The sequence below is a fragment of the Camellia sinensis genome, chromosome 4 (genome assembly GCF_055761805.1).
Source record: "Camellia sinensis isolate YWXY chromosome 4, ASM5576180v1, whole genome shotgun sequence".
Classification (NCBI taxonomy): Eukaryota; Viridiplantae; Streptophyta; class Magnoliopsida; order Ericales; family Theaceae; genus Camellia; species Camellia sinensis.
In genome coordinates, this window is record NC_138964.1 from 180657468 (window position 1) to 180666732 (window position 9265).

The following is a 9265-nucleotide window of genomic DNA, read 5'->3' on the forward strand; positions in this document are numbered from 1 at the left end:
ATATATTTAAAAAAAGTGGAAAATGTGATGATGGTGTTGAGTGGAAAAGATGTTAAAATATGTTAAAATGGAAAATATGTTAAAATAAGAATAGTGAATGGGTGGGTTCAATGCATGTGCTGATGTATTAATTTATGTTATGTGTTGGAAAGTGAAAGGAAGTGCATGTCCGTGAGTGGAGAGAGGAAGTGGGTTAGCTGGGTGTCATGTGCAACGCATAAAAATGAAGACCACTTTGATTAAAAAAAAACAGCAAATAATAACTTGTAAGTAGAGTTTATCAATGCTGCGTGATGGGGGAATGTCTCAACCAATTCCAATTGGTGCTTTGGCTACTGCCCTTGCAAATGCTTCTCCTGCTAACCAGAGGACGATGCTGGGTGAAAATATGTATCCACTTGTGGAACAGCTGGAGCCTAAGATGGCAGCGAAGGTTACGGGCATGCTTCTGGGGATGGATCAGACTGAGGTTTTGCTGGAGTCGCCTGAAGCTCTGAAAGCCAAGGTTGGCGGAGGCGATTCAGAGAATGATCGGAGAAAGAGTTCGCCGATCTGCAGATCCACCCGCCGCCGCCGAAACCTTCCCTTCTCCTCTCAATGACAGACAGATCCGACATAAAGATCTTAGGTTTCTTCCATCTTTGTGTGTGTATGTGTGTGTTGAATTCTGTTGGATTTGAGCAGATCTGTTGTATGATAATGATAAACAAATATTTGGTGTGGTGGTATATATATATATATATATATATATATATTTAAGATTGAATGGTGATGAATCAAAGAAGAAAAAGGAGGGGTTTAGTAGCAGCGGAGTCAGGGTATGTGTAGAGGTCCGGCGGGCGGCCAAGGCGAGGCTGCCGCCCGCCGGTGAAGCAGAATGACTAGGTTCTTAACCTTGCTCTGATACCATGTTAAATTTTATGTATAGAGAAATAGAGAGAACGAAGATTGATTGATATATATTGTTGATTTTCTGTCTATTACAAATGGTTCCTTATATAGATGTAGGTGTAGTGGATGGTGTGTAGTGGATGGTGATAGTGGTGTAGTGGGTTAGGTTTAGTGGAGTAGGTGAGGTGGTAGTGGTGGTAGGTGATGGTAAATTCTAACAAAAGGGCTGAGACCTTTGTTTTGTTAGGCAAATACTATATGCATATAAAGGGTTGTTCCTGCTTGCATTTTAGGAGTTCTTCAACCATTGGTTGTGCAATTTTAAGTCTGTTTTGTTAGAATTTTTCGATTCGCGATTCTATTCATATAATTTGATACGAGTTTCAACAAAAACGATTTGAAAATCGTATTGTTGAATTGGAAATTGAGTGAATCATGCAATTCAATTTATGATTCACTACAATCCATTATTATTCATTGCGATTCAGTCCTATTATTGTTTTTGTTTAAATAATGCATGAAACGACGTCGTTTTGGCCAAACATATCAAGATATATAGAAGAGATCAAATAGTTATATTGATATACATGATTTTATATGTATATAAATAAATACAATTTAGTTATATTGATATTTACTTCATTTTAAACACTACATGTGTATTTTTGTGTGTATAAATATATAACATTGTATATCATAAAAAATCTCAATTAGTACACATTAATGTGTATTTGGGAGGGGAAAAGATTGAGTACACACCTAACCTTTGGCATAATATGCAAAGTGATAGTCCCAAGACTTGAACCCATAACCTCAAGGATATTAGGCCAAGTCTTAACCGTTGAACCAATGGTCATCCCTTAATAATATTGTATATCATATGAAATAAAACATATCTTGCAATTCACGATTCACTTTTTAGCAAAACGACTCACAATTCGATTCGCGATTTGACAAAAATGGCTACAACTTTCTTCATCTCTTTCGCTTAGGGATTGAGACATGGGTGTTGAAGCTAATTGTTAGATTATTCTTAGCTCTCCGATTCCCCTTCTTATCAATTTAATCTTCTTTTCATTAGTGGATTGCGTAACATTTCTAAATATCCAAGGAATAAAAATCACCTCACAGGCTCTATCATACTACTCTACGAAACCATTAGAAAATACATAGTACTAGGTCAAAATTAGAGTTTATTAGTAAATATAAAAAGATTGAATGAAAATGTATTTTGTAAAATTTGGCATATATAGGTATTGATGTCAACAAAAATAAGTAAACCTACTATAACTAATAAGAATCAATTGTTTCACATGAAAGGAAAAAGAAGGCGTAGGAGGTGAGGAAGAATAAGATAAATATCCGACTTCAATTAGTTTCCACTCCAAAGCTTACCCAAATCTTTAAAAATTCAGTGGAATCACTAAAAATCTAGGGTAGGATAGCTCGGATATCTCAAAAAAGACACGAAAAAAAGTGAGTTGCTTGCAAAGGCGTGCATCTTCTATTTCTATTATTTATTTATTGTAATATTCGAGAAAAGGTCAAAATTGAGTTTCAAATACTCTATGTTCACAGCAGTTCATAAGCTATATGTACAATTTATCCTTGTTCGATTTGGTCAATGATAGAGTGGATATGCATTTGTATCACTGGTATGCATCACTCATACAAATTGAAGCACGATAAAACAAGATGGAGCATAACAAGGGGCAGACAATGCATCAATTTTGAGTAGAACTCGTATAACAGTTGTTTTCACATTGCTAACAGCTGATAGTGATCAATAGGCGAAAAATCAAAGCATGCAGAAAGTCCTGCAGATCCAATATAAAAAGTTGCCCATCCTGTAGAGATTAAACTAAATGCCAGAGCAGTTTCTATACCATATGAATGGATGTCTGCAAACTGATCAATTTGAGCATTAAGTTTCGCACATTGCATCATGCAGATGTAAGAAGAAAGCAAACATTCACAACAATTTCATTCACCTTCAAACTGAGTAGCATCTTCTATTGTAAACTGACAAGTGTGAGCACAAACACATTCACACACATGAACACAACTTCAAGGCAGCTCAATGAAAACTTACCTGACAAAATCTCCTTTCAAAGCAGGAGTACCAGAATACTGGATGCTTATGTCATCCCCATGATTTGCCCATACTAAAAATCGAGAAAAAAATATGGGAAAGAAATAACATTTAAACAAAAAAAATCCAGAACATATGGTGCATTCTAAAAAATCCATAAAATGATAATAAGTAACTAGCACATGGAGGCAAATAAAAATATAAGGAACGCAACTCATCTACCCAAGGCAGATAAGTCGATGACAATTATACAAATACTCACAAATCTTGAAGTTGTCATCAAAATTTGGATGTGTACTAATACTTTCCTCAGCATCAAAAATACCAATCCTTCTAAGTTGAAATTTCAACATTTTTTGACCAAGCATGCTCTGCAGCAATAGATCATGTTACCAGAAGGTACAAAAGAACAATTAAGCAAAGAGTGCACAGAATAAAATCATAGCACTCGCTTGAATACAGTGGGCATATGCTAATTTGAATAATAATAACGTTTTCAAATAAAGATAACTCTCACTCTCTCTCTATCTCTCTCTCTCTCTCTCTCTCTCTCTCACACACACACACACGTGCTTCTACAAGCATCCACAAATTGGGTGTTTGGGAAGTTGCTATTTTAGTAAGCTATTTTAGTTTTTGGCTATTTTAGTTGGCTAAAAATTTTGTGTTTGAGAAGATGATCGTATTTTTTTTGTAGTTGGATGTGATGTTTGTGAGAGAAAAAGTGAAATGATTATGGGTTTGATGTGACATTTTATCTTATAAGCTATTTTAGTTTATTTTGTCTTTTTGTGAATTTTAGCCTAAACTAGGCTATTTTTTTTCTTGCCAAGCACCCCCAAAATCATATTTAGGGTTTTGTGAGGCTGAAAAGACATTATAAAAATCATTTATGTCCTTGCAGTATCCAAGTACAGGCAAATGCACACAAAGAAATCAACCATATGCCGAGGTGCCAGAGGATAATCAACAGATAAAGAATCCTGGGAATATAAATGCCACATACACACACACAAAAAAAAAAAAAAAACCTTCCGATGAATACGAAAAAAGATATGGAAATTATTGTATTGATAGAGAATAAAATAAATGTAAATCAATAAAGTTAGACCTCGCTGGCAAAAGAAGAAGTAAAATTCAAAATATCACTCAGATATATTTCTATTTCTTGGTTTTGTTTCATGTAAAACTAGTATTAAATTTCTAAGCTCCCCTAGGAGCAAAAACAGGTAGAAACCATGAAAGGAAAATAATATTCTGTGTCAGTTTGAAGGAAGCATTGTCTAAAGGTGCAAAACAGGATTGCAAACCCCGGAAAGATCACTAATCCAGTTACAAAAGGTTTCCTATTATATACTAAAACAAATTAAAAAATGGGAAAAAAAAAAAAAATGACCATGCTGATTGAACTGAACATACCTGGGTAACATTTGTACGGTTTAAGCAATCAATGCAATTGGTTCCTACAACTCCAAGTTGCTCCTCAACTTTCTCACTTTTTTCATTCAAAAGAAGGTACCTACCATTTGAAGCAACTTGAGAAATTTAAAAAATAAGAAGTTAATCACAAGGAAGACATGTAACTGTTTCTGTAATTGCTCGGAGAAAAACTGATTTGGAAATGTTCATTTAAACTGTCTAAAATATGAACATGTCTGACTATCAAAAATAAATAAATTAAGGATCTCAATATATTAAATCAATCAATTCATATGATTAAATACTCATTCCAGCATGCATATTCAAAACCAAAAGAACCGGAATGTATAGAATAACTGTCTCATCTAAGGTAACTACATCATTTTGAAAAACAACTCTGACCAATATTACTGCAACTGAGTTGGTACTCTCACCAATATTACTGCAACTGAGTTGGTACCATTAGATCATCACTAGTCCCAATGGGCCCAACAACGTATATTCAGTTATCCAACACACTCTTCAACTGCAATCTCGTCTTGCATATAGAGATGCAAACATTCATGGGAAATTCTATTGGGGTGTGTACCAAATGCACCTTAGTTACGAGCTTTGTGGTCTTTGGTTATGACCTATTGCAGTGTTAGTTATGAGTCATTGTGATGTTGGTTATGACATTCTTTCGGTTATGATCCAACAGCTCTTTGGTTATACCTTATGTGGTGTTTCGTTAAAACTCCTTTCTTTTTTTCCTTTTTTCTTTTTGTTATAGTTATGACTTCCATAGTATTAGTTGGTGATCAAACCCACAAATGTCATAACATGCATATGGTACATACACACCCTTTTGAGGGTGTGTACCATAGCATTACCCGACATTGATGCATAGAGAAACAAAATACGACTGGGGAATAGAAGCAATGGAAAGACTTGAATCGAAGACCTCTCCAACCTAAGCTCTGAGACTATTAATCACCACTAGTTCCACACACTTAAGTAGTTAAGGAATCATTGGAAAATGGAGTTCCTTTCGGAGCAAGCCAGCAAGGAATTGTTATACCCTTTTCATTCTAGTTGTATAGGAGAATTTTCACCCAATCTAAAACTCCCAAGTAATGGTTGTGTTCCCTGAGAAATTAATGGATCACGGGATTGGGAGCAAGATCTTAGACAATCAGGGTTTCGGCATTATGAGGTAGCCAATTTACTTTCTACAATGCATTGCAACTGGTCCAGTCTTTTGCAAGCATCTCTATAAAAATTATTAACCATACTTTTTTTCGTTTATATATAAAAATAATTAACCATACTTAATGTGTAGATGGATGCTCTAGAGGCACCACAGACCTTATTGTTTTCACAAAATGACCGCTTCAACAGACTTGTTCTCACCCCCAATTTTTCTTTTCCTTTTAGAAACTTACAGCACCTAAAGATAAAATATCCTGGTAGAAAATATATATCCAACTATGTAACAAGGAGATTAACTTTTGACTTTTTTGGGGGGCTTTGGATATGTAAAGTGTGGGAAAAGGGCCAAAGGCTACACATGAATCTATATTCTCTACATCGTTCAAAAACTGATCTCAGGATGGGTTCACTATCCCTATCCTCCAATAAATAAATAAAAATAAAAAATAAACCAAAATTACTTCTCATATTAAGGTTCAAATTTTCCAAATGATCAAATGGCCGCTGGTTCCTTTTTCCCCAAATAAACAACATTAAACACACAGGTACAACCATTCCTGTCATTCTTCTCTCTTTTGGACACTCAACACCCCTCTCCAACAACTAAAAACTTCAAGAACAGCTCTAGACTTAGAATTCACTTTTCAGCAAATTGAAATTTTTTGTTTTCCGTGTTTTTTTGTTTTTACTGATTTTTTTTTAATTTTTAGATACACCTAACATAAATTCACTTAAAAAGTATAATATTTGTGAAAAAAATCTTTAGAAAATTCACTAAATACCAAAACAAAAACAAAAAACAAACCAGAATTCAGTACATTTTTCGTTTTCTTGTGTATTTATTGATTTTTTAAAATATTTTTTTACAAATATTTTACTTTTTAGATGCGTCTAAGTAACGTGCATCTAAAAAAGTAATAAAAAAATTGCTTAAAAATTTAAAAATATTCACTAAAAACAAAAACAAAACAAAAAAAAAAACACGAAAAACAAAAACTCAATTTTCAAAAAATTAAAACCAAACACACTGAATGCTTTTTTGGATTTTCCATCTGCACAGGGCTCACCCATAACCATAAGAAACTAATGCTCTCTCTCTGTCTCTCAAACAATAAAACCCATACATTTTCATAGTAACATTACAAGATGTGTTTGGATTTGTCCTATCAAATACTTCCTATTTGTGTCCAATTTATTACAAATACCAACATGTATGTCTCCATGACTCTGTTACTGTCAAAATTGTCACAGAGTACACCAAGATACTGAATAATGTGTACAGATTTTATTAAGGCGCTCTTGGTGCCTAACAAAGCAGGATGTATGTCTATAATTAAATTAAATTTAGTGACTTGAATTTACCCTCAATAAGTATATTAGAAAAAACAATGCAGAAGCAAAACAAATGTACAATTCCCTACTTGAAAAGCAAAACCATCTTCACATGTATACATTGAACAAAAAAATCATTCGAATACCACTATAGATCGCAAATACTCATAGCCATTGAGAAGAAACCATACCTATTTTTAACGAGGAAATTCTCAATTTGATCATACAGCATAGAGAGGCGCTCAAAATGAACGTGCCCACAAATATGATGAAAATCGAAGTGCAAATATCTACAAAGATGAGTATTAGAATTAAATAGAAGAACATAGTTTAATGAAAATGCAATATGAAAGGGGTTCCTACCTCACATCATCACTAACAACATGCTGCATCAAACTGGAAAAATTTTCACTTAAGCGTCCCTCGCCTCCATGCTGATAAAGAAATAAAGTTATTTTAGGAGCGAACAACAAAAAAAAGTATGAAAATGTACTACAATTCACATGACATAAATAAACACACTACACTCGTAGCCATGCCCACAAACTAACCATCTCCTGCCAGACTCATGCATCAACCTGAACCAAGAAAAAAATACCTATCTATCAACCTATTTCTCTATTTTGTCTATAAAATTTTCCAACCACTTAACAGTTCAGTAAGATAAGGCATGTTTTGCAATTCATCCAATCAATTTATTGCTCCCAAAAAATGTGTATCGTCACAACCTCCCTCATGTGTGATCCCCCTCTCGCATCCGGAGAGATGAAAAAAAAGAACATGGTGCAAACAAATAGACAAATTAGAGTGCAAACAAACAGACAAAATAGGGACATTGGGGAGAATAATGCAGATGGAGAGACTTGAACCAAGAGCTCAAAAGCCAATGTCCAATTGCGACATTTGACAAGTAACTATCCTAAAAGCTTACGCTATTATTGAATGGGCGCTACAATATATATCAAGCTCTCACATGCTTTATTAGACTAACGTGTCAAAGGTCAAAATGTATTTTCCCCAGAAGGCTTATATTGCCTTTGTCCTTGACTCCATGTTGTACTTGCAACCAAAATCATATATCTCTAATGCCTTTTATTATTTTCGATATTTCACCACCATCGTAAAAGATTTTGACACATAACATCAAAATCTGTATGGAAAAAAGGGGGCCAATTTATTTAGTAGTTATTGATATGCTGATAAACAAATAGATTAACTGATCTTATATCATCACTAAGTTTTCCCTAATAATAGTTAGATATATACATGCATGTAAAAAAATTTGATCTGCATAGTTGTCAGCACAATGGGAAAAATATCTATTGACATCAGATGAATAATTCTGCAAAATTTTGTAACATCAAGAAATAATTACCTTGTTGACAAGATCAACGGCTAAGACATTTCCATACTTTTTCCTCAAATCCAAAAAGTGTCGTTCAACTACTCGAGGCTGCAAAAAGTTTTGTGCGAGGAAGCAATCCATTAGGAAATAAAAGGTGAGCAGAACAAAAACATACTATTCAGAAGGAAGGAACTATGAAACTCACTGCTTCCTCAGCTTTCACAATCTCAAACTTATAAGTCAAATCCACAATTTGTTCCCAGAGGAATGGTATTGACCCTCGAATCTGCAAAAGACAATCTAAAAAATAAAACCAAATGTAATGGATGCAATAGAACCAATACGCTAGTGTTTTTCAGTCAACAATCTATCAGAGCAAAAGGGGCAAAAAATCATTCACTGTGTTTGAGTTTTCTCGATTAACTGTTTTTGAAAATTAATTTTTTTAATTTTTGTGTTTTTTAATTTTTAGTGGATATTTTTAAAATTTTAAATATTTTTTTATTTTTTTAGATACACCTTACTTAGATGTGTCAAAAAAGTAAAAAAATTGTGAAAGTAGCTTTTAAAAAATTAAGAAATATATAAAAATATAAAAAATGTACTAAATTCTTGTATTTTTTTTATATTTTTGGTATTTAGTGAATTTTTAAAAGATTTTTTTTACAATTTTTTTACTTTTTAGGTGTATTTATGTTAAGTGTGTCCAAAAAATAAAAAATTTACATAAAATATTAAAAAAATTCAGTAAAAACAAAAAAACACAAAAAATAAGAGTGTAAAATTTTCTAAAAACTATTTTTAAGGTCAACCTTTAACGAAGATAATTATTGGCGTTGCTTCACAAAATTTGAAAAGAAACAGACTAACTTATGATGACCTATTTCCCTTGCTGCCAAATATGAATTATCTGAGAGAAGATCGCGATATAAGTAGCTTTTCATGTCATATCGTACTCGTTGATGAAAAAAAAAAAAAAAAAAACGAAAAGAAAA

The 9265-nt window shown here is 33.3% G+C and overlaps 1 pseudogene across 1 annotated transcript in view; it reads right to left on the reverse strand.

Annotated features, from left to right (window-relative positions):
* LOC145824279 (phosphoinositide phosphatase SAC6-like) overlaps positions 1 to 8625 on the reverse strand; it is a 36306-nt pseudogene extending 27681 nt beyond the window's left edge. Inside the window, exons 1-7 of the transcript XR_014365950.1 lie at positions 8476 to 8625; positions 8301 to 8378; positions 7289 to 7359; positions 7117 to 7215; positions 4403 to 4502; positions 3246 to 3354; positions 2984 to 3056 (exon numbers count right to left, since the gene is read on the reverse strand). The product of XR_014365950.1 is annotated as a phosphoinositide phosphatase SAC6-like (transcript). The remainder of the gene's footprint in view (positions 1 to 2983; positions 3057 to 3245; positions 3355 to 4402; positions 4503 to 7116; positions 7216 to 7288; positions 7360 to 8300; positions 8379 to 8475) is intronic.
* Positions 8626 to 9265: the final 640 nt, after the last annotated feature.